General features: G+C 44.1%; 1 long non-coding RNA gene and 1 pseudogene across 3 annotated transcripts in view; both read right to left on the reverse strand.

Annotated features, from left to right (window-relative positions):
- The window catches only part of LOC102131081 (uncharacterized), an 85,519-nt gene that overhangs the window by 24,833 nt on the left and 39,734 nt on the right, over positions 1-20,952 (reverse strand). The gene's annotated exons all lie outside the window — the stretch shown is intronic.
- On the reverse strand, positions 18,768-19,658 carry LOC141407866 (transmembrane emp24 domain-containing protein 2 pseudogene; annotated as a pseudogene).

The following is a 20,952-nucleotide window of genomic DNA, read 5'->3' on the forward strand; positions in this document are numbered from 1 at the left end:
GATCGGGAGAGGTAAGGAGATGATATTTGGCACAAGTACTTCTTAGAGTCACACATCTTGTAATGATAGACCTCAGATTCAAATTCCAGTCTGTTTAAAGTCAAATTATACCATCTATGCATCCATCCATCCGTCCATCCTTCCGTTTCCTGAGTGCCTACTGTGTGGCAGGCACTCTGCTAACCTAACAACCCAGTGAGAGAAATACTTATATTCCTATTTTATAAATGCGTAGAGAGGTTAAGTAAATAATCCAGAGTCACAGCCTATGAGTGGCAAAGCTAGAATTCTAATTTAATTCCAAATTTGATTTCTACCCTCTCCACCCCCAACCACCCATATATACTGACCAACATATTCATTCATCAGACTTCTACTGCATGTCTTAAGTAAGCTGTGCACTGTGTTCAGAGCTGAATGATACACCAGTCTTATGTCTTCATGATAGCCACAGTCTGGTAGAAGAAACAGACCTGTACACAGGTTTTTGTGCAGTGTTCGGGGACAGGAACTTTGAGAGAGGAACGAACGGTGCCCACTTGTGGGCATATAGGAGAGGTCTGCTCGGCTGGGGAAAGACAGCATCCTTTTGAGGTGGGTTTTGAAGGATGCATAAGATTTTAAGGGGACAGTGCATCTTGGGAGGGCATCATATCTTTGTAGTTCTGGAGGGGGCACCACGGACGCTTCTGGACGACTTGGAGTCGTGTCTTGGGGAGAAAACCGCTCCTGTCTGGGCCCTGACTGCTGAGGAGGGAGCTGCCATGCACTTTTCCCTGGCATTTTTCCTACATGCTGAGTACAGAAGCTTTAGTTTTCTGGCATGTTCTGTTCATTCCTTTCCTGTTCTCCCTAGTTTTCCTCTTTCTCTTGTAGTATTTTAGTATTTATTTTACAGTGGTATTCAGTCTCTGAAGGCTTTTGAGGGCATCACGTGTAGCAGGCTGTGGTATTTTTAGGAGTTTAAGACTTTTTCTGAGGGAACCTCCCCCGTGTAGAGGGAGAGAGAGGGACGCCCCGCTCAGGTTGGAGTCAGGGTCAGGGCCAGGCCCAGATCTGGCTGGCTGCCTCGTGTCCAAGCCTCAGAGGGAGGATCTGTGTTGGGCTTTGCTGAATTTTAAAATCTGAGTTCCTGCCATCAGGACACAGGGGTCACTTTTCTTCACTTTTGGGCAGCGCGTGTCCTCTCGTGTCCCTCCCATTGTGGCCGCCTCACCAGAGGCGAGGGACTCCTCGGTGTGGGTTTTCTGTCCTCTTTGCAGAAATGTCTAATTTGGGGCCTCTGCCCAGTTTGGGGTGCATGATTTGTTGTTTTAAATTGCTATGTAGTACTGTTAATGTGTTGTATATTTTCGGTAAGAACCCCTTACCAGATACATGATTCCCCAAAACTGTCGTCCAAACTTTGGGCTCATTTTTTCCTTTGTGGTGCAGAAGCTTTTCAGTTTGCTGTAGCCCACGTGGTTGTTCTTGCTTTCCTTGCATGTGACTTTGGTGCTCAATTAAAGAAAAATCATTCACAAACCATTCCATCCTCCATGAGGTTTTTACCCCTTGTGTATTCCTCTTTTTCTTTTTTAAACTCTTTCCAACCGATAAGCATGGATTCAAGTTGTCCTGAAAGTAAGCTCCCCCTGTCTTTTCTTACAGGAATTTTATAATTTTTTGTGGTTTCAGGTTTTGTGTTCAGGTCTTTAATCCATTTTGAGTTGATTTTTTGTTGGCTCACGCCTGTAATCCCAGCACTTTGGGAGGCCGAGGCGGGCGGATCACAAGGTCAGGAGATCGAGACCACGGTGAAACCCCGTCTCTACTAAAAATACAAAAAAAAAAAAAATTAGCCGGGCGCGGTGGCAGGCGCCTGTAGTCCCAGCTGCTCCGGAGGCTGAGGCAGGAGAATGGCATGAGCCCGGGAGGTGGAGCTTGCAGTGAGCCGAGATCACGCCACTGCACTCCAGCCTGGGCGGCAGAGCGAGACTCCATCTCAAAAAAAAAAAAGAAAAGGCCGGGCGCGGTGGCTCAAGCCTGTAATCCCAGCACTTTGGGAGGCCGAGACGGGCGGATCACGAGGTCAGGAGATCGAGACCATCCTGGGTAACACAGTGAAACCCCGTCTCTACTAAAAATACAAAAACTTAGGCGGGCGAGGTGGCAGGCGCCTGTAGTCCCAGCTACTCGGGAGGCTGAGGCAGGAGAATGGCGGGAACCCGGGAGGCGGAGCTTGCAGTGAGCTGAGATCCGGCCACTGCACTCCAGCCTGGGTGACAGAGCGAGACTCCGTCTCAAAAAAAAAAAAAAAGAAAAAAAGAAAAAAATTTTTTGTGTATTGTGTAACAGAAGGGTTCTATTTCTTTTTTTTTTTTTTTTTTGCATATGGATATCAGTTTCCTCAAAATCATTTCATGAAGAAACTCTCCTGTGCCCCTTGTGTCTTTCTGATGTCTGGTGCTGATTTCTTTTGCTCAGGAGGTATACCCAGTAGTGGGATTGCTAGCTCTTACCGTAGTTGTATTTTCTGTCATTTTCTTTGAGACAGGGTTTCTTCTGTCACCCAGGCTGCAGTGCAGTGGTGCAATCACGGCTCACTGTGGCCTCTACCTCCAAAGCCCAATCAGCCCTCCCACCTCAGCCTCCAGTAGCTGAGATCACAGGCACACACCACCATGCCTGGCTAAGTTTTTTATTTCTTTGTAGAGACACGGTTTTGCCATGTTGCCCAGGCTGGCCTCAAACTCCTGAGCTCAAGCAATCTGCCCACACTGACCTCCTGGTAGCTGTATTTTCAGTTTTTTGAAAATAGTAACTTCCAACTCTTTACCATACAATATGTACTAATTTATCTTCCCATCAACAGGGTATAAGAGTTCCCTTTTCTCCAATTCCATACCAGCATTCTTTTTAAAATTTTATGGCCAGGAACAGTGGTTCATGCCTATAGTCCCAGCGCTTTGGGAGGATAAGGCGAGGTGGTGCGCGCCTGTAATCCCAGCACTTTGGGAGGATGGGCGAGGTGGTGTGCGCCTGTAGTCCCAGCACTTTGGGAGGATGAGGGGAAGTGGTGCGCGCCTGTAGTCCCAGCACTTTGGGAGGATGAAGCGTGGTGGCAGGCGCCTGTAGTCCCAGCACTTTGGGAGGATGAGGGGAGGTGGTGTGCGCCTGTAGTCCCAGCACTTTGGGAGGATTAGGGGAGGTGGTGCGCGTCTGTAGTCCCAGCACTTTGGGAGGATGAGGCGAGGTGGTGCGCGCTTGTAGTCCCAGCACTTTGGGAGGATGAGGCGAGGTGGTGTGCCCCTATAGTCCCAGCGCTTTGGGAGGATGAGGCGAGGTGGTGCGCGCCTGTAGTCCCATATACTCGGGAGGCTGAAGTGGGATGATCACTTGAGCTAGGGAGGTCAAAGCTGCAGTGAGCTGGGATCACGACACTGCACTTCAGCTTGGGTGACACAGTGAGTCCCTGTCTCAAAAAATTAAAAAAAGATCTTTTTAGTAACATTTATTTCAGTAAGAGTAAAACGGTATCTGAATGTGGTTTTGAGGTACATTTTTTTTGTTTGTTTTTTTGAGACGGAGTCTCGCTCTGTCGCCCAGGCTGGAGTACAGTGGCATGATCTCAGCTCACCGCAAGCTCCACCTCCTGGGTTCACGCCATTCTCCTGCCTCAGCCTCCCAAGCAGCTGTGACTACAGGCGCCCGCCACCACGCCTGGCTAATTTTTTTGTATTTTAAAGTAGAGACGGGGTTTCACCGTGTTAGCCAGGATGGTCTCGATCTCCTGACCTTGTGATCTGCCCGCCTCAGCCTCCCAAAGTTCTAGGATTACAGGCGTGAGCCACTGCGCCCGGCCGAGGACTTTTTCTTACGTGTTGGTCAATTTTGTGTCATCTTTGCAGAGATGTCTACTCAGGTTCTTTGTTTTGGTTTGGTTATGTATTTTTACGCTACCTTGCGTTGTTTTTTTCTGTGTACATGTTTGATAACCAGTTATCACTTACACGATTCCCTTAGATTTTCTTTTTTTCCTTTTTTTTTTTTTTTGAGACAGAGTCTCATTCTCTCACCCAGGCTGGCACGCAGTGGCACATCACAGGGACATGTATATTGGTTACCTACAGCTTTGCAATGTAATTTGCTATCAGGGATTGTGAGTTCCCCAACTTTGTATTTTTCAGGATTCCTTAGATGTTCAGGGTCATTAGTGGTTCCAGGTGAATATTAGCATTTTATATAATATTTCTTAAATTTTTGGTGTATAATAAAGTACACAATTAGAGGTTATGCTGGGACATGTTTTTATCTTTGGGGACATTTTGATACATGTATATTTTGAGTAATGATCAAATCAGGGTACTTAGCATGACTGTTCCCTCATTGAGGTACTATTTCTTTGTTGTGAGTACATTCAAATTGCTCCCTTCTAGTTCTTTGAAAAATACAGTATTTTGTTAACCAGAGTTACCAAGCTGTGGTATAGAAAACCAGAATGTGTTTCTCCAAACGCACTGTAACTTTGTTTCCATAACCAATCCCTCCTATCCCCCTCCTTCCCCTCTCCTCAGGAAACCACTGCTGTACCTTCTGCTTGAAGGTAAAGTTTTTTGGATTCCATGTAAGTGCGCCCATGTAGTGTTTGTCTTTCTCTGCCTAGTCGATTTCATTTAATGTAATGTCTTCCAGGTTTGTCTGTTTTTGCAAATGACATGACGTCATGAATTTATTCCTCCTAAGGAAAACTTTGTACCCTTTGAACGGCATCTCCCTGTCTGCTTTACCCCCCAACACACCACAGCCTCTCATAACCTCTTTTCTACCCGTTATTTCTATAAATTTGGCTTTTTTAGATTCCACATATACATGAGATCATGTGGTACTTATCTTTCCTGTCTGGCTTATTTCACTTAGGGTAATGTTCTCCAGGTTTATTCATGTGGTTGCAAATGACACAATTTCCTTCTTTTAAAAAAATGCCCAGCAGCACTAATCATTAGGGAAATGCAAATTAAAACCACAACAGTATCACTTTACATCTGTTAGAATGACTAATATTAAAAAAATGAAAGGTAACAAGTGTTGAGGAGGATGTGGAGAAAATGGAACCCTAGTACACTGTTGGAGTGAATGTAAATTAGTACAGGCATTATGAAAAACAGCATGAAAATTAATCAAAAAACTAAAAATAGAATTACCACATGAGGTCAGGTGCAGTGGCTCACACCTTTACTCCCAGCACTTCGGGAGGCTGAGTTTGGAGGACTGCTTGAGCCCATGAGGTGGACGCTGCAGTGAGCCGAGATCATGCCACTGCATTCCAGCCTGGGCAACAAAGCAATACTTTCTCTCGGGAAAAAAAAAAATTACCACATGACCCAGCAATCCTACTTCTGGCTATATATCTAAGGAAACTGAAATCAGTATGTCCAAAGAGATACCTACACCCCCATATTTACTGCAGCATTATTCACAACAGCCAAGATAGGGAACAACCTAAGTATCTATCAACAGATGCATGGATAAAATGTGTGTGTGTGTGTGTGTGTGTGTGTGTGTGTGTGTGTGTGTGTGTGTATATATATTTATTTTTTAAACTATAAGTTCTAGGGTACATGTGCACAACGTGCAGATTTGTTACATGTGTATACATGTGCTGTGTTGGTTTGCTGCACCCATTAACTCTTCATTTACATTAAGTATTTATTCTAATGCTATCCCTCCCCCATCCCTCCACCCCACAACAGGCCCCAGTGTGTGATGTTCCCCGCCCTGTGTCCAAGTGTTCTCATTGTTCAATTCCCACCTATAAGTGAGAACATGCGGTGTCTGGTTTTCTGTCCTTGCGATAGTTTGCTCAGAATGATGGTTTCCAGTTTCATCCATGTTGCTACAAAGGACATGAACTAGACTGGCTAGCCATATGTAGAAAGCTGAAACTGGATCCCTTCCTCACACCTTACACAAAAATTAATTCAAGATGGACTAATGACTTAAATGTGAGACCTAAAACCATAAAAATCCTAGAAGCAAAAACCTAGGCAATACCATTCAGGACATAGGCATGGGCAAGGACTTCATGACTAAAACACTAAAGTACATATTTTTTTAAAGAAAATCTTCTTCAGTGATTTTCTTGTCTAGTTTTTCCATGCCTATTTTCAGCAGGTTGCATTAACATATACGTGGTGACTTAGCTTTCTAAAAAGAGCTATGGTATAATGAATATATGCCACTTGCCAGAAACCATGGTCAATACCATACATACCTCATTCCTAAGTGACCTATAAACATAGCAAGGCCGGCATCACCATGTCCATTTTATAGATGAAAAGACTGAGGCTTGGTGGTGCTGAGAGATAGGTCTAAAGCTACAAGTTTACCAAGTAACAAAGTCGATTTAATCATAAGCACATTCATTTCTTTCACTTTTCAGATACAATGTTTAAAAACACGTCAAATGATTAAGCACTTCCTATTTGTTTTACTCTGAAATATAGTGATGTCCTTTGCCAGTTACTTAAAAATGTTTTGTCCTTACTCTGACGTATGAGTAACTGGTGTGTTTGTTTTTGAGAAGGGTCTTACTCTGTCATTCAGGCTGAAGTGCAGTGGCATGATGTCAGCTGACTGCAATCTCTGCCTCCCAGGCTCAAGTGATCCTCCTACCTCAGCCTCCCAAGTAGCTGGGATTACAGGCACACACCACCAGGTCTGGCTGATTTTTTGTAGAGAGGAGGTTTTTGCCTTGTTGTCCAGACTGGTCTTGAACTCTGAGTGCAAGCAATTTGCCCAACTGGATTACAAGCATGAACCATAGTGCCCTGCCTACTGTTGTTTTTTGATAGCTTGTTTGCCCTCTTCTTCCCTTTCTTACCCTCCCTCCCCTGATGGTCTCCCTTCCCTTTTAGATATAGGGTAAGTGGCCTCAAGCCAGTACCTTGGACATTTACCTCTACTATATTTTGGGCCAGGACATTATAACTAAATTTAATAACTATTTGAAACAAACATCAAGTTAAGATTTTGCTACAAGAAAGGTGGGTGGACATATATGAATAGTTTGGGAGTAAATGTCAATCTTTACCTTCCTGAGGCCTTATATTCTTTTTTGTTTTTGTCCTGGTAGTTACTTTCTACATTTTAAGTTTTTTTTCTTTTAAAACCTTTATTGTTGACAGGTTTTTCCACTTACATTATTTATCTCAGAAATCATAGGAGAGACTGTACCCTGTATTAGTTTTCTGTGGATGTGTAACCACCACAAATGTACTGGCTTAAACAACAAGTATTTATGATCTCTCAGTTCCTGTGTGGCACAGTTTCGTGTGTCCTACACTCAGGGTCTCGCAAGGCTCAGTCAAGATCTTGCCTGGGGCCGGGCGCGGTGGCTCAAACCTGTAATCCCAGCACTTTGGGAGGCCGAGACGGGAGGATCACAAGGTCAGGAGATCGAGACCATCCTGGCTAATACGGTGAAACCCCGTCTCTACTAAAAAATACAAAAAACTAGCCGGGCGCGGTGGCAGGCGCCTGTAGTCCCAACTACTTGGGAGGCTGAGGCAGGAGAATGGCGTGAACCCGGGAGGCGGAGCTTGCAGTGAGCTGAGATCCGGCCACTGCACTCCAGCCTGGGCGGCAGAGCGAGACTCCGTCTCAAAAAAAAAAAAAAAAAAAAAAAAAAAAAAAAAAAAAGATCTTGCCTGGGCCATGCTCTTCCCTGAAAATTCTACTAGAGAGAAACTCACTTCCAGGCTTTTTCAGGTTGTTAGCAGAAGTAACTTCCTTGAGGCTGTAGTTCCAAGCAGCTCAGCTTTTGCTGCCTGTTGGCTGAAAGCTGCCCACAGTTCCTTGCCACGTGGGCATCCTCAACTTAGCAGTTTACTACATCAAGCCAGCAAAGAGGATATGTGCCCCAGTCTCCTACGATGCAGTCCTAAATAATGTGGTCAAGGGAGTCTTAGACAATATAATCAATGGAATCAGAGGAATCACATCACTTTTGCTGTATTCTCTGGGTTAGAAGAAAGTCACAGGTCCCACTCACATTGAAGAGGAAGGGATTTCACAAAATCATGGACACCAGGCACTTTGTATCTATCCATGCCCTCATTTTACGGAACAACAGAAAGACCATAAAATGGAACTCTGAGAAATTATCATTCAACATACAACTTTAGTTGCCAAGCCCTCAGGCTACTTTTAAAAATATAAACATATGTCCCAGTTTAGATATATGAATATTTCAAGTTTCCTGGAGTCCTTCTTTTAAGATCACAAAGAAGGAATGTAACTTTATAGCTTAGGTGATATATAAAAAAATGAAGCTCAGATGTAACCAGAAACTGAGTTTTTTTTTTCTTTTCTTTTTTTCTTTTTTTTTTTTTTTTTGAGACGGAGTCCCACTGGAGTGCAGTGGCACGATCTCGGCTCACCACAACTTCCACCTCCCAGGTTCAAGCGATTGTCCTGCCTCAGCCTCCCGAGTAGCTGGGACTACAGGTGCACACCACCATGCCAGGCTAATTTTTGTATTTTTAGCAGAGACAGGGTTTTGCTATGTTGGCCAGGCTGGTCTTGAACTCCTGACCTCGTGATCCGCCCGCCTCAGCCTCCCAAAGTGCTGGGATTACAGGCATGGCCAGCTATGCCCGGCCCAGAAACTGAGTTTCTACTCTGGCAAGTTAAACATAAAAAGTTAGTACATCTCAGGCTAGGTGCAGTGGCTCAAACCTGCAATCCCAGCACTGTGGGAGGCCCAGGTGGGCAGATCACCTAAGGTCAGGAGTTCAAGATCAGCCTGGCCAACATGGTGAAACCCCGTCTCTACTAAAAGTACAAAAATTAGCTGGGCCTGGTGGCAGGTGCCTGTAATCCTAGCTACTTGGGAGGCTGAGGTAGGAGAATCTCTTGAACCTGGGAGGCAGAGGTTGCAGTTAGCCGAGATCGTGCCACTGCACTCCAGCCTGGACAACAGAGCAGACTCAGTCTTTAAAAACAAAAAAACAGGCAGGGCGCGGTGGCTCACGCCTGTAATCCCAGCACTTTGGGAGGCCGAGGCGGGCGGATCACAAGGTCAGGAGATGGAGACCACGGTGAAACCCCGTCTCTACTAAAAATACAAAAAATTAGCCGGGCGCGGTTGTGGGCGCCTGTAGTCCCAGCTACTCGGGAGGCTGAGGCAGGAGAATGGCGTGAACCCGGGAGGCGGAGCTTGCAGTGAGCCGAGATCCCGCCACTGCACTCCAGCCTGGGCGACAGAGCGAGACTCCGTCTCAAAAAAAAAAATAAAAATAAAAATAAAAACAAAAAAACAAAAAAACAAAGGCTGGGTGCGGTGGCTCAAGCCTGTAATCCCAGCACTTTGGGAGGCTGAGACGGGCGGATCACTAGGTCAGGAGATTGAGACCACCCTGGCTAACACGGTGAAACCCTGTCTCTACTAAAAAATACAAAAAACTAGCCGGGCGAGGTGGCAGGCGCCTGTAGTCCCAGCTACTCGAGAGGCTGAGGCAGGAGAATGGCGTAAACCCGGGAGGCGGAGCTTGCAGTGAGTGGAGATCACGCCACTGCACTCCAGCCTGGGTGACAGAGCGAGACTCCGTCTCAAAAAAAAAAAAAAGGTACATTTTGTAAAAACGAAAACATGTTTTTGCTTAAATGAATGTATATACTCTTTTCTAACTTGAATTTATTCCCTATTCTTAGCGTATGAACTTTTTAATAGACTTTAACTTCTAAACAGTGAATTGAAATTCTCAATACAGTGAATTCTATAGGAAAAAAGAATACTACATAAAATGATTATTGTTCATGTGTTAGTCATTTCTACCAATTACTTAAAGCAAAACTATTAGAAGGCAGGCCATAATTAAGGGAAGATCTCAAGAAGACTCCTAGTGCAGTTCTTAATATTTTTACTCCTGATTTTCATACTATTATTAATAATGATAAACCCCTCATTTGAAAATACTTGTACAAGGAAGCAGGACAAGTGAAATGATTTTGTAAACCCCAGCCAATCTCCAAGAGAATAATGATCATATTAAAAGTAATGGCAATGACATCACTCTGCATTAGTATAGAGTTTGTTTATGAAGCCCTTTTACATGCCCCAAACCAAACTTGATTTCCAGTGACAATATGTTAATATTATGCTTTATAGAGCCCTGAGCCACACACTGATTATTTGTTCATGTGTTAAGGTAAATGCAAGATTTTTCCCAAGAAAATCCTGGTCCCATGCCCAAGCACTTGCCTGATTCTCACATTTAATTACTTGGGCATATCTTGATTACTGTATCTTTGGTACTGCATTTTTGAAAGAGGGCATTCATTTTATCCAAGGATAATGTTTATCATCAAAAAAAGAACCTACCCTTACTTTATTGCATAGATTGTCTGAAGTCCATGGCTCTTGTTAGAAAATTTACCCATATTTTAGTAAAATTTTTGTCCTAAGACTGGGTAGAGCTAGGTGGGGCAAATTTGCCTCCGCTCCATGTCAGCTTCCATGGCTCATTGGGAAGACTGAAGGGTTCATTTTCTTTATTTTGAGACAAAGTCTCGCTCTTTCGACCAGCCTGTAGTGCAATGGCACGATCTCAGCTCACTGCAACCTCTGCCTCTCTGGTTCAAGTGATTCTCCTGCCTCAGCCTCCAGAGTAGCTGGGACTACAGGTGCCACCATGCCCGGTTAATTTTTTCTATTTTTAGAAGAGATGGGGTTTCACCGTGTTAGCCAGGATGGTCTCGATCTGCTGACCTCGTGATCCGCCCGCCTTGGCCTCCCAAAGTGCTGGGATTACAGGCATGAGCCACCGTGCCCAGCCTGTTATGGCTTTTTAAAAATAATTGGAAAGAGGTCCACATAGTAAGAGAGTGAGGTCTTCCACAACCAATCAACAACGAGCTGAGTCTTCTCACCAATGGCCATGGGATGAGGCATCTTGGAAGCTGATTCACTTATAGCAAAGTGTAAGAAATTTTCAAAGTATTTTTTTTTTTTTTTGACACAGAGTTTTGCTCGGGGGCTCAAGCTGGAGTGCAGTAGTGTGATGATCTTGGCTCACTGCAACCTCTGCCTCCCAGGTTCAAGCAATTCTCATGCCTCAGCCTCCCAAGAAGCTGGGATTACAGGCATGTGCCACCATGCATGGTTACTTTTTTTTTTTTTTTTTTGAGACGGAGTCTCGCTCTGCCGCCCAGGCTGGAGTGCAGTGGCCGGATCTCAGCTCACTGCAGGCTCCGCCTCCCGGGTTCACGCAATTCTCCTGCCTCAGCCTCCCCAGTAGCTGGGACTACAGGCGCCCGCCACCTCGCCCGGCTAGTTTTTTTTGTATTTTTTAGTAGAGACGGGGTTTCACCGTGTCAGCCAGGATGGTCTCGATCTCCTGACCTCGTGATCCGCCCGCCTCGGCCTCCCAAAGTGCTGGGATTACAGGCTTGAGCCACCGCACCCGGCCGCATGGTTACTTTTTTTATTTTATTTTATTTTTTTATTTTTAGTAGGGACAGGGTTTTTCCGTGTTGCTCAGGCTGGTCTCAAACTCCTGGCCTCAAGCAGTCCTCCTGCCTCAGCCTTCCCAAGTACTGTGATTACAGGTGTGAGTCACCATGCCCAGCCAGAAAGAGTAATTTACCACTAATCACCTCCTCCTCTTTCCTGTTACTATTGTCCAGCATTTTATTTTCACCTCAGTTTTTCTATTGCCCAAGTTGGTTATCTATTGCCCAAGTTGGTTATACTCCTAAGGTGCTTATTCAGATTTACCTGTGTTTACCAGTTTCTTTACCCACTGCTATGCCAGTTATGAATTTACTGCCTCTCAGCTCCCAAACTCAGCTTGGTTGTCTTGTGTAGTGATACTGGAGCTGGATCCTGTGTACTTGGATTTCTCCTTTACCAGCTGATACAATGCCACGTTATACTAGGTCAGGAAGGGGAAACAGGTTCACTGCAGAGGAAAGTGGCTTCTCTTTCCGGTTCCTGTGTTCTCCCATTCTTGTCTTCTTAGTCCTATTGGCAGCAGTGTGCATGCACCCCGCAACAAGTTTTGCTGACACTCTGGAGTGGGGCTTTCTACTTACCAATGTGAGCTCAGAATCCCTTGCTCTCTAGCCTTGCTTCTTGCATTTTCTTCTTCCTGGGATCAAATTTCTTCTCTTTCTTCTATTGTGTGGGTTATTATTATTATTATTTTTTTAGATGGAGTTTTGCTCTTATTGCCCAGGCTGGAGTGTAATGGTGCGATCTCAGCTCACCACAACCTCTGCCTCCTGGGTTCAAGTGATTCTCCTGCCTCAGCCTCCTGAGTAGCTGGAATTACAGGCATGTGCCACCACGCCCAGCTAATTTTGAATTTTTAGTAGAGACAGGGTTTCTCCATGTTGGTCAGGCTGGTCTCGAACTCCTGACCTCAGGTGACCTGCCTGCCTCAGCCTCCCAAAATGCTGGGATTACAGGCGTGAGCCACCGCGCCCGGCTCATTCTGCATTTTTTTTTTTGCCATCTGTTCTTCAGAATCTTTTTTTTTTTTTTTTTAACTTTAAATCCTTATATTTGCCTTTACTTATATAACACTCTTGGTGGGTTATGTGTCAATCTGTTCTTTTGTGTATCCGCTGACCATCCCTCATGGGACTTGTTTACTCATGTGTTTTGTAATTGTGGATTGTGAAGTCATCTTAAGTGGGGCTTTTCTGTGGGAAGTTGTGGGGCCTAGGTTATAGCTATGCTCCTACAGAGTGATACACTGTGCATCCTCCTAACACCTGAGTTGACACTGTCCTGGAACCAATTTAAATTGTCACCTGTAGTTTTCCACACTAAGTAATTTAAATTTTGGACTCAAAACCATGGCAAGATGTATTTCCAGGGTTTCAATTTGGTAAGATAAACTTTAATTTAAGAAAAATCCAGATTCTAGAGACCTCTTCTGTGAGAATAGTTTTTTAGTTGCATCTAGATAGGCAGAAAAACTTAAGCTGCTAGCAACTATCAACTTTAATAATTCACCCACCCCCATCCTCGACTGCCACAATATCACCTCAACTATCTACTTCTATTTATTTTTTGTATTTGTAAATTTTCTTTTCACATTGTATGGTATGGCTGCATGATAATTTACTTAAACCCTTATTTATAAGCTTTCGGATTGTTTTTTCTATTTTAATACACAGTATTTCTATGAAAATTCTCATAGGTATTGAGTATTGTGGATATTATTTAGGATAGAGTATAAAGGTTAGATAACTAATCTAGTATCAATCTTCCAGTACCTGTGAAAATTTTCAGGTTGTATGAAATTTTGTCCAGCAGCATTCAGCACCACAGGGAAGGCAAATACTTGGAATCAACCAGGTTGGGTTTTTCTCTTCAGAAGAGTAAAATAAAGGAAAGAGTCAGTGTGGTTAGGCTCGGTGTGGTGGCTCATGCCTGTAATCCCAGCACTTTGGGAGACTGAGGCAGGAAGATTGCTTGAGCTCAGGAGTTTGAAACCAGCCTAGGAAATATGGTGAAACCCCGTCTCTACTAAAAATACAAAAATTAGCCAGGTGTGGTGGCAGGGGCCTGTAGACCCAGCTACTTGGAGGGCTGAGGTGGGAGGGGATCACTTGAGCCCAGGAGGTCGAAGCTACAGTGAGCTGAAATTGCACTAGTGCACTCCAGCCTGGGTGACAAAGTGAGACCCTGTTATGAAAGAAAAAAGAAAAGAAAAGAAAAGAAAAGAAAAAAAGGACAGGAGGCAGTGGCCAGAACAGCATGTAAGTGGGATAATTCTTGGGTAATGAAAAGGACTAGAATGCAGGTGATGGACTTTGGTGACAAAATGCAAACTATGCATACAACAAAGAGAGTTAATGTTCAGAATATGTGAAAAAACTTTCACAGTAACTCCAAGGAAAAACTTAGGTTTTCACTACAAAGAAATGCTAAGTGCTGAGGTGATAGATCTTCTAAATACCCTGATTTGACTATTGCTCAATGCACACATGTACAGAAACATCACACTGTATCCTATAAATATCCACAATTATCACATATCAATTAAAATAAAACTTCTAAAATATGGAAAACTTCTTAAAAGTAAACAAACAAACAAAAATTAGGAAAAGCAGAGGCCATAGAATTAAATCAGGCCATAAGGACATTCAAGTCAGTCAGGATGAACTCAAGTATAAGACTTTAGGAAAAGTGTGAAAGTTTTCACTGAAAATTTCCAAGAGATCTGAAGGTGGCAGTGCCAGGGAACTAGCAGTGGGGGTGGGTAGCACATGTTTCTAAGAGCAAGAGATTTTCTAATAGGAGGAGAGAAATAATGATTCCCAAGGAATTGGAAGGAGCAAAGAGACTCTATAAACCACATTCCCACCTGAAGTACTTTAAGTACTTTGGAGTTTGAGAGAATGTGTAATCTCTACTTGACATCCAAGGGAAGCAATGCCCTCAAGGGAAATCCAGGTTACAGTTACAGCCAGGAGATGCAAGGAACTGTCAAAGATAGAGCAGCCAAAGGAAATCAGGACATTGGCTTGTCATACAGCTGGACTTCCAGAGACGACAACTGAATGTTTTGTGCAGTGTGGGAGGAAAGGGGTGCTGGACCAAGGGAGAGAATTCAGAATATAGTGGTAAGAGTGCAGGAGAGAATGGGAGAACAAAGGGGCTTAGGGTTTGGATAGTGAGCACAGAAACCAGGAATGTTCAGCAGAGAGGGTTGCTCCATCAGACAAAAGAATGGAGAAGTGTGCAGGGGCCTTCTTAGCCATCCCACATGGAATCAGATATCTCAGCAAGAAAGTCTAAATCTAGTCATTACGTGTCCAGGAGTGGGCAGTCCTCCTGCTAGCATTGGCCCTATGTTTATGGTTCCTGTTAAGAGGACAGGGGAACAGGGACCAAGAGGTTACTACAGAAAGTCAAGTTGTGCTCTGAAGCGCCCCCTGCAGGACCCTGTCCAGAGAGACAGCAGCAGTTGAGGCTGCTGGTCAGCACTCTGGGCTATTTTGTGCTCCCTCCCACCTGCTCCTCCTTTTGGCCCAAGTTCTAGTCCCACTTGCTTTGTCACCCCCTCCTATGGCAGCTTCCTCTCTGGTCTTCAGTGTCCTCGTTGATACAGTGAACATAGCATCTCTCCTCTAATCACATATATTCATACAGTAAATAAATGATGTGAAAGTACTTTGAAAAATGTAAGTGAAAGACTGGGGCACTGACTTCTTCCCATTTTCCCAAGTCCTGCTTCAGAACCACTCTCCTAGGCCCCAAGCCCCTAACTCCTTCTTGGCCGTTTAATCAAACTTTGCCTACTGAGGGGCATAACTATATGGTATCCCCAGAACGGGGACTAATATTACAGCCCCCATTTCTTCTCTTTGCTATTTGCCATGATACTCTTAAACCTAGAGACTGGGATCCTCTCCCTAGGCCAAAAGGGAGGGGCACATAGGCATCATAATGGGCATTCAGACATGGTATGATGCGAGGGGTGGGCATGAGATAAATGCTGGAGTAGGTCTGGGCAACACCCCAGTTACTCATTTGGACTCACTGGGACAAGTGATTAACTAGAATTCTCAATGAAGAAATGACAAGAAGGCTCCCTCCAATTTCTCAATTTCCACCCCGCCCGATACCCAGTTTGATTCCGCACCCTCCTAATCCACGCCACCCTTGTAATCCAACCCGCTCTCCTAAGGCAACCCACTTACCCCCGCTTTATCCTCAATCTGCCAAGACTCTTTCTCCTCTCCAGAAGTATGTGGATTTTTCAGTTTTCTGCTCTCACTGTTATCCCACTGTGGCTCATGCCTGCCCTCCCCACTACCCTACCCTAAAACTCTTCCTGCCCTGCTCTTCTGCTGTTCATCACAGACTATCTATTTGCCAATGCCGTGGTCGCACAACTCTTTCTGGCAACTTCCCTATCTATGCCTCTAGCCCTCTTAGCCCTGCTTGCCAAAGCTGTGGTTCCAGAGCTCTTTCCTGTGACTCCCCTATCTATCCACCTACTCCTCCTCCTAGCCCTGCTTGCCAATGCTGTGGTCCCAGAATTCCTTCCTGTCACTCCCCTGTCTATCCCCGTACTCCTCATCCTAGCCCTACTACTTCCCAATACTCTAGTCCCAGAACTCTTTCCTGTGACTCCTCTATCTATTCCTCTACTACTTCTAGCTCTGTTTGCGAATGCTGTGGTCCCTGAACTTTTTCCTGTCACTCCCCTATCGATCCCCCTACTCCTCCTCGTAGCCCTTCTTTCTAAAACTCAGCCTCCAGCCCTGCCACCTGCAACCAGAGCTGGCGATTCAAAGATCTCATCTTGGAGATGTTTTTCCTGCTCCTGGAGCAGTTTTGGTGCAGTTCAGAATGGCCAGGACCATGGCTTCAGCAGCCTGACCTGGTGGACAAAGAGAAGCAAGACAACGGCAAACCTGCATTCAGCCTCAGTAAGTCACGGGAGCCCTTTCCATGGCCAGGTCCTGGTCACCTACGGCTATCTGTATTTTGCCTTCACTCCCATCTTGTTAATCCTCTTTGATTTTCTTTCTCTAAACAGTCTGCTCCTTTCCTTCCCTGCCTGATCAGCCAGATGGCCTAAGCTTCTACATTTGTCCCTGGCTTCTCCATGGAACTCAGTCTGTAGCCACAGAACAAACCACAGGGCCAGAGACAGAGAAAGTAGAGGTGAATGAGGAGTGGGGAGCACCTCATCTGTTCTCAAGGAGGGTAAGTCCTGCCCTGGGTTAAAGTAAGGGCAAGAACCATTACCCCTGTGAGCTCACAGGGCACAAGGCCCCTGCTAGAGACAGAGCGAGACTCAGTTTTGATTTTGTTCATGTTTTTCGGGTCTTGTTTATTCCAGAATTTATTTGTATTCACCCTAGGATTCCAGAACCATGGCAGGGACTTTAGATATCTAGATTCAACAGAATCTCAATTAAAATCTCACTATATTTTTGAGAATTTGACAACTAAAATTTATACAGAAATGCAAAAAGCCAAGGTTAGTCCACATTCTCCTAAGACATTTTTGCCTACCAGATATCAGAACTCATCATGAAAATTATAGTAATTAAGATAGTGTAGGAGTGGGGAAAACACAGACAAGCAGACAAATGCCACAGATCCAGAGCAGAAGGACTGCCACACTGCTCTGCCCATGCATGGCTACTGAACACTTGAGACGTGCTATTAAGTGTAGAACTTACACTGGAATTTTGTTGTTGTTTTTAAAAAGAATTATTTATTTACCAAATCTGAGACATGTTAGATACAACCAATTTTAAGTTTACATATTTTAAATCAATTTTGAAGTGTTACACACACACACACACACACACACACACACACACACACACACACACACGCATACAACAGTTGTCCTGAGGTGAAAGTCACCTTTCTCAATAAACTGTTGCAAGTGTTCTCACCCAAGGTTGAAAAATTGTTTATCCTGAACATGAAAACCTGTAACAAACTTAATTATGTAAAAGTCATTACTTGTAGTTTTCCCGTTGCAAAGATAAAAAAAAAAATGTCCAACTAATATATATGAGTCATAATGTAATCCTGGATCGTCCCCATACCAAAACCAGAGGCTCTTCTAATTTTAAACCCATCATCGGAGAACAAGAGAAAGTCATTTCATTTTACACAAAGCAAAATTTACATGTGCTGAAAAAGAAAGACCTAAAGAAAGACCGAAACAAAAACCCTGGGGCGGACACTGATGCCCGAAACAAAGACCGCTGATCAAAAATAAAATGGTGGCTATATATCACTGCAATGAAATCCAAGAGGCTTCAACCCTTTGGCATCAGAAATCCAGATTTTTCCAATTATGTAAATGCATGTTTCTTATGTGCCAAGAGTGAGGGAAGTGGATGTGCCAGTGTGGAAAGAAAAAGAGCCACCACTCACTGGCAATTTTAAACCCATCATCAGAGAACAAGAGAAAGTCATTTCGATTCTCTCACCCAGGGAACTAGCTTTAACAGACAATTAGAAGGTCAGGCAGAAACCCAAAAATGATTATTAGCTACTTGTGTCATCAATTTAACTGGAGGTGACTGAGTCCTAAGGTTCAATGTAAAAATGTATGGGGCAAAATATATGCTGAGTTGTAGCTTTAAAGCAAAACAAGAAAACAAAGTAGAAAAGTACCCAGCCTGGCAGCATACGCCCAAGTCAGAGAGCTCTGCCATTAGGATGGGCAGAAACCATCAAGATTCATACTGTTGTTTCTCGTAAGGACTCAACAAAATCTTAGTGACCTGAACCACAAATTGAGGGAGTCCAAAGAATGCAGTCATTTTAGTACAGTACAGGCTTTGTGCTGACTTCCTGAACAAACTGCATTTTATTGTGAAAACAAAAAGAAGAAATAATAAAAAACTATACCCCATATTTCACTTAATGGAGGGAGCATTCAAATAAGAAATTATGCCAATCAACTGTCAAATTTCCACTATAACTTTCCTGAAAAGGTATTTTCCCCCCAATATCCCAGTATCTATTAATCACAAAGAAATATAAGTTGTGAATGTATAGTTCAGAAAATAAAAATGGAGAAACTAATGATATTATTATGACCAAGATGTATGGCAAACAGTGAATTCAGAGTTTAGGATCATCAGGAAGAGGCTTTTTTTTTTTTTTTGAGACAGAGTCTCTGTCACCTAGACTGGAGTACAGTGGTGTGATCTTGGCTCACTGCAACCTCCACCTCCTGGGTTCAAGGGATTCTCTTTCCCCAGCCTCCTGAGTAGCTGAGATTACAGGCTCACACCACCACGCCCAGCTAATTTTTGTATTTTTAGTAGAGACAGGGTTTCACCATGTTGGTCAGGCTGGTCTTGAACTCCTGACCTCGTGATCCGCTGGGATCACAGGCGTAAGCCACCATGACCAGCCAGGAAGAGGCTTCTTAAATAAGCCTCTGGACTTCAAAAAAGCTCTTCAGGTAGTAGATCTGTCCCAATGTCATGGCAACTAGAACAAGAGCTTCAAAGAAGGACCAAAGAACCACTCTGCTGTTTGTGTTGTTGTTGATGGCTCCATGTATCCTCTCCCGATTTCCATGTATTCCTGTTTGTGCTTTCCAGCTGTCATCGCCACTGCTAGGTCACTGATCATTTCTTCTAAGTTGTTCTGGTGAGCTGCTTTTTCCATGTCTTGTCCTTTTGGAGCCTCCCCAGTATCAATGGTGAACATCACTATTTTTGGAGTCATGGTAGACATCCGGTTACTAAAACAAACTTCGGAATCCATGTGAGCAGCAAATGTGTATTTCCCACTGGATTCTCCGTCTCCTCTGTAAATCCCTTTATTATCTGGTCCTATTATCTCCACATTAATGTCCAGGAAGCCGCCCTCCACCACCTCAGAGATGAGGCCCATCTTGGTACCCGAGGCGACCCACTCAAAGAAGCACTCCTCGGCATGTGGGTTGATGCTAATAAAGTAGCCTGAGACCATGGCCAGGAGCGCGGCTAGGAGCACCAGCAGGTCAGCAAGGGTCACCATGGTGGGGCTGGGGCGGAAGCCAGGACCTGGACTGCGGCCTCCAGAGGTGCTCCTGCTGCCGCCCCGCTAGAATTTTAAACAGTAGGAAAAACGGGCTGCGTACGGTGGTTCACGCCTGTAATCCCAGCACTTTGGGAGGCCAAGGTGGGTGGATCACGAGGTCAGGAGTTCGAGACCAGCCTGGCCAAGACAGTGAAACCCCATCTCTATTAAAAATACACAAAAAAAAAAAATTAGCCAGGAGCAGTGGCAGGCGCCTGTAATCCCAGCTACTCAGGAGGCTGAGGCAGGAGAAAATAAATAAATTAAGTAGAAAGAACAATGTCAAATGTCTCAATTTTTTTTTTTTCCTTGAGACAGAGTTTCACTCTTGTTGCCCAGGCTGGAGTGTAGTAACGCAATCTTGGCTCACTGCAACCTCCACCTCCTGGGTTTAAGCAGTTCTCCTGCCTCATCCTCCCAAGTAGCTGGGATTACAGACATGCTCCACCATGACAGGCTAATTTTTTGTATTTAGTAGAGACAGAGTCTCACCATGTTGGTCAGGCTGATCTCCAACTGCTGACCTCATGTGATCTACCTGCCTCAGCCTCCCAAAGTTCTGGGATTACAGGCATGAGCCACCATAACCAGCCATGTGTCAATTTTTATATTGAAACTTTGAAAGTAAAATAATTTGGATATAACATTAGCTTTATCAGGTTCCTTTTTCTCTCTGATGTGGACACTAGATATTTAGCCTAGATAGACAATATTTAGTCTAGATAGGCAATATGTGTCTCACTTCATATTTTTATTGCATGGCACTGATCTAGAAGATAACAGAAATATATCTTCAGGACATCAAATTAGGAAAAGATGCCATAAATGGCAATTAAGAAGCAATAACCATAAAGGGAAACACTAATATATTTGACCACATTTAAAGTTTTGGTGTCAAAAGACAGCATTAAGAGACTAAAGAGGCAAGCTACAAACAGAGAAAATGTATTTGTAGCACACATGATTCTCAGTAAAGAACTTCAACAAGCTAATAAATAGGCAACCAATCCAATAGAAAAACACGTTCAACAGTCTCCCGAACACCCAAACGCATCCCGCAGCACATGGTGTCAGAATGAATGTATGGCGGGGAAGAGTGTTTACGCGCACACTAAATCGGGTGGCTAATTCACCCATCCTAGGGATACCTTTGAATCTTTTAAAGTAAAGGATATTATATGAAGTATCCAGTCATTCATAAAAACAAAACTTAAGATAGGGACTACTAAGGCTGGAGGGACGGGGAAATGCAGAGTTGTTTCATGCGTGCAAAGATGTTCTGGAGACTGGTTTCATGCAATGTGAATATACTTTTGTGTACTTAAAAATGCCTAAGATGGGAAGGCTGAGGCGGGTAGATCACAAGTCAGGAGTTCGAGACCAGCCTGGCCAATATG

This window comes from Macaca fascicularis, chromosome 10 (genome assembly GCF_037993035.2).
Source record: "Macaca fascicularis isolate 582-1 chromosome 10, T2T-MFA8v1.1".
Lineage (NCBI taxonomy): Eukaryota > Metazoa > Chordata > Mammalia > Primates > Cercopithecidae > Macaca > Macaca fascicularis.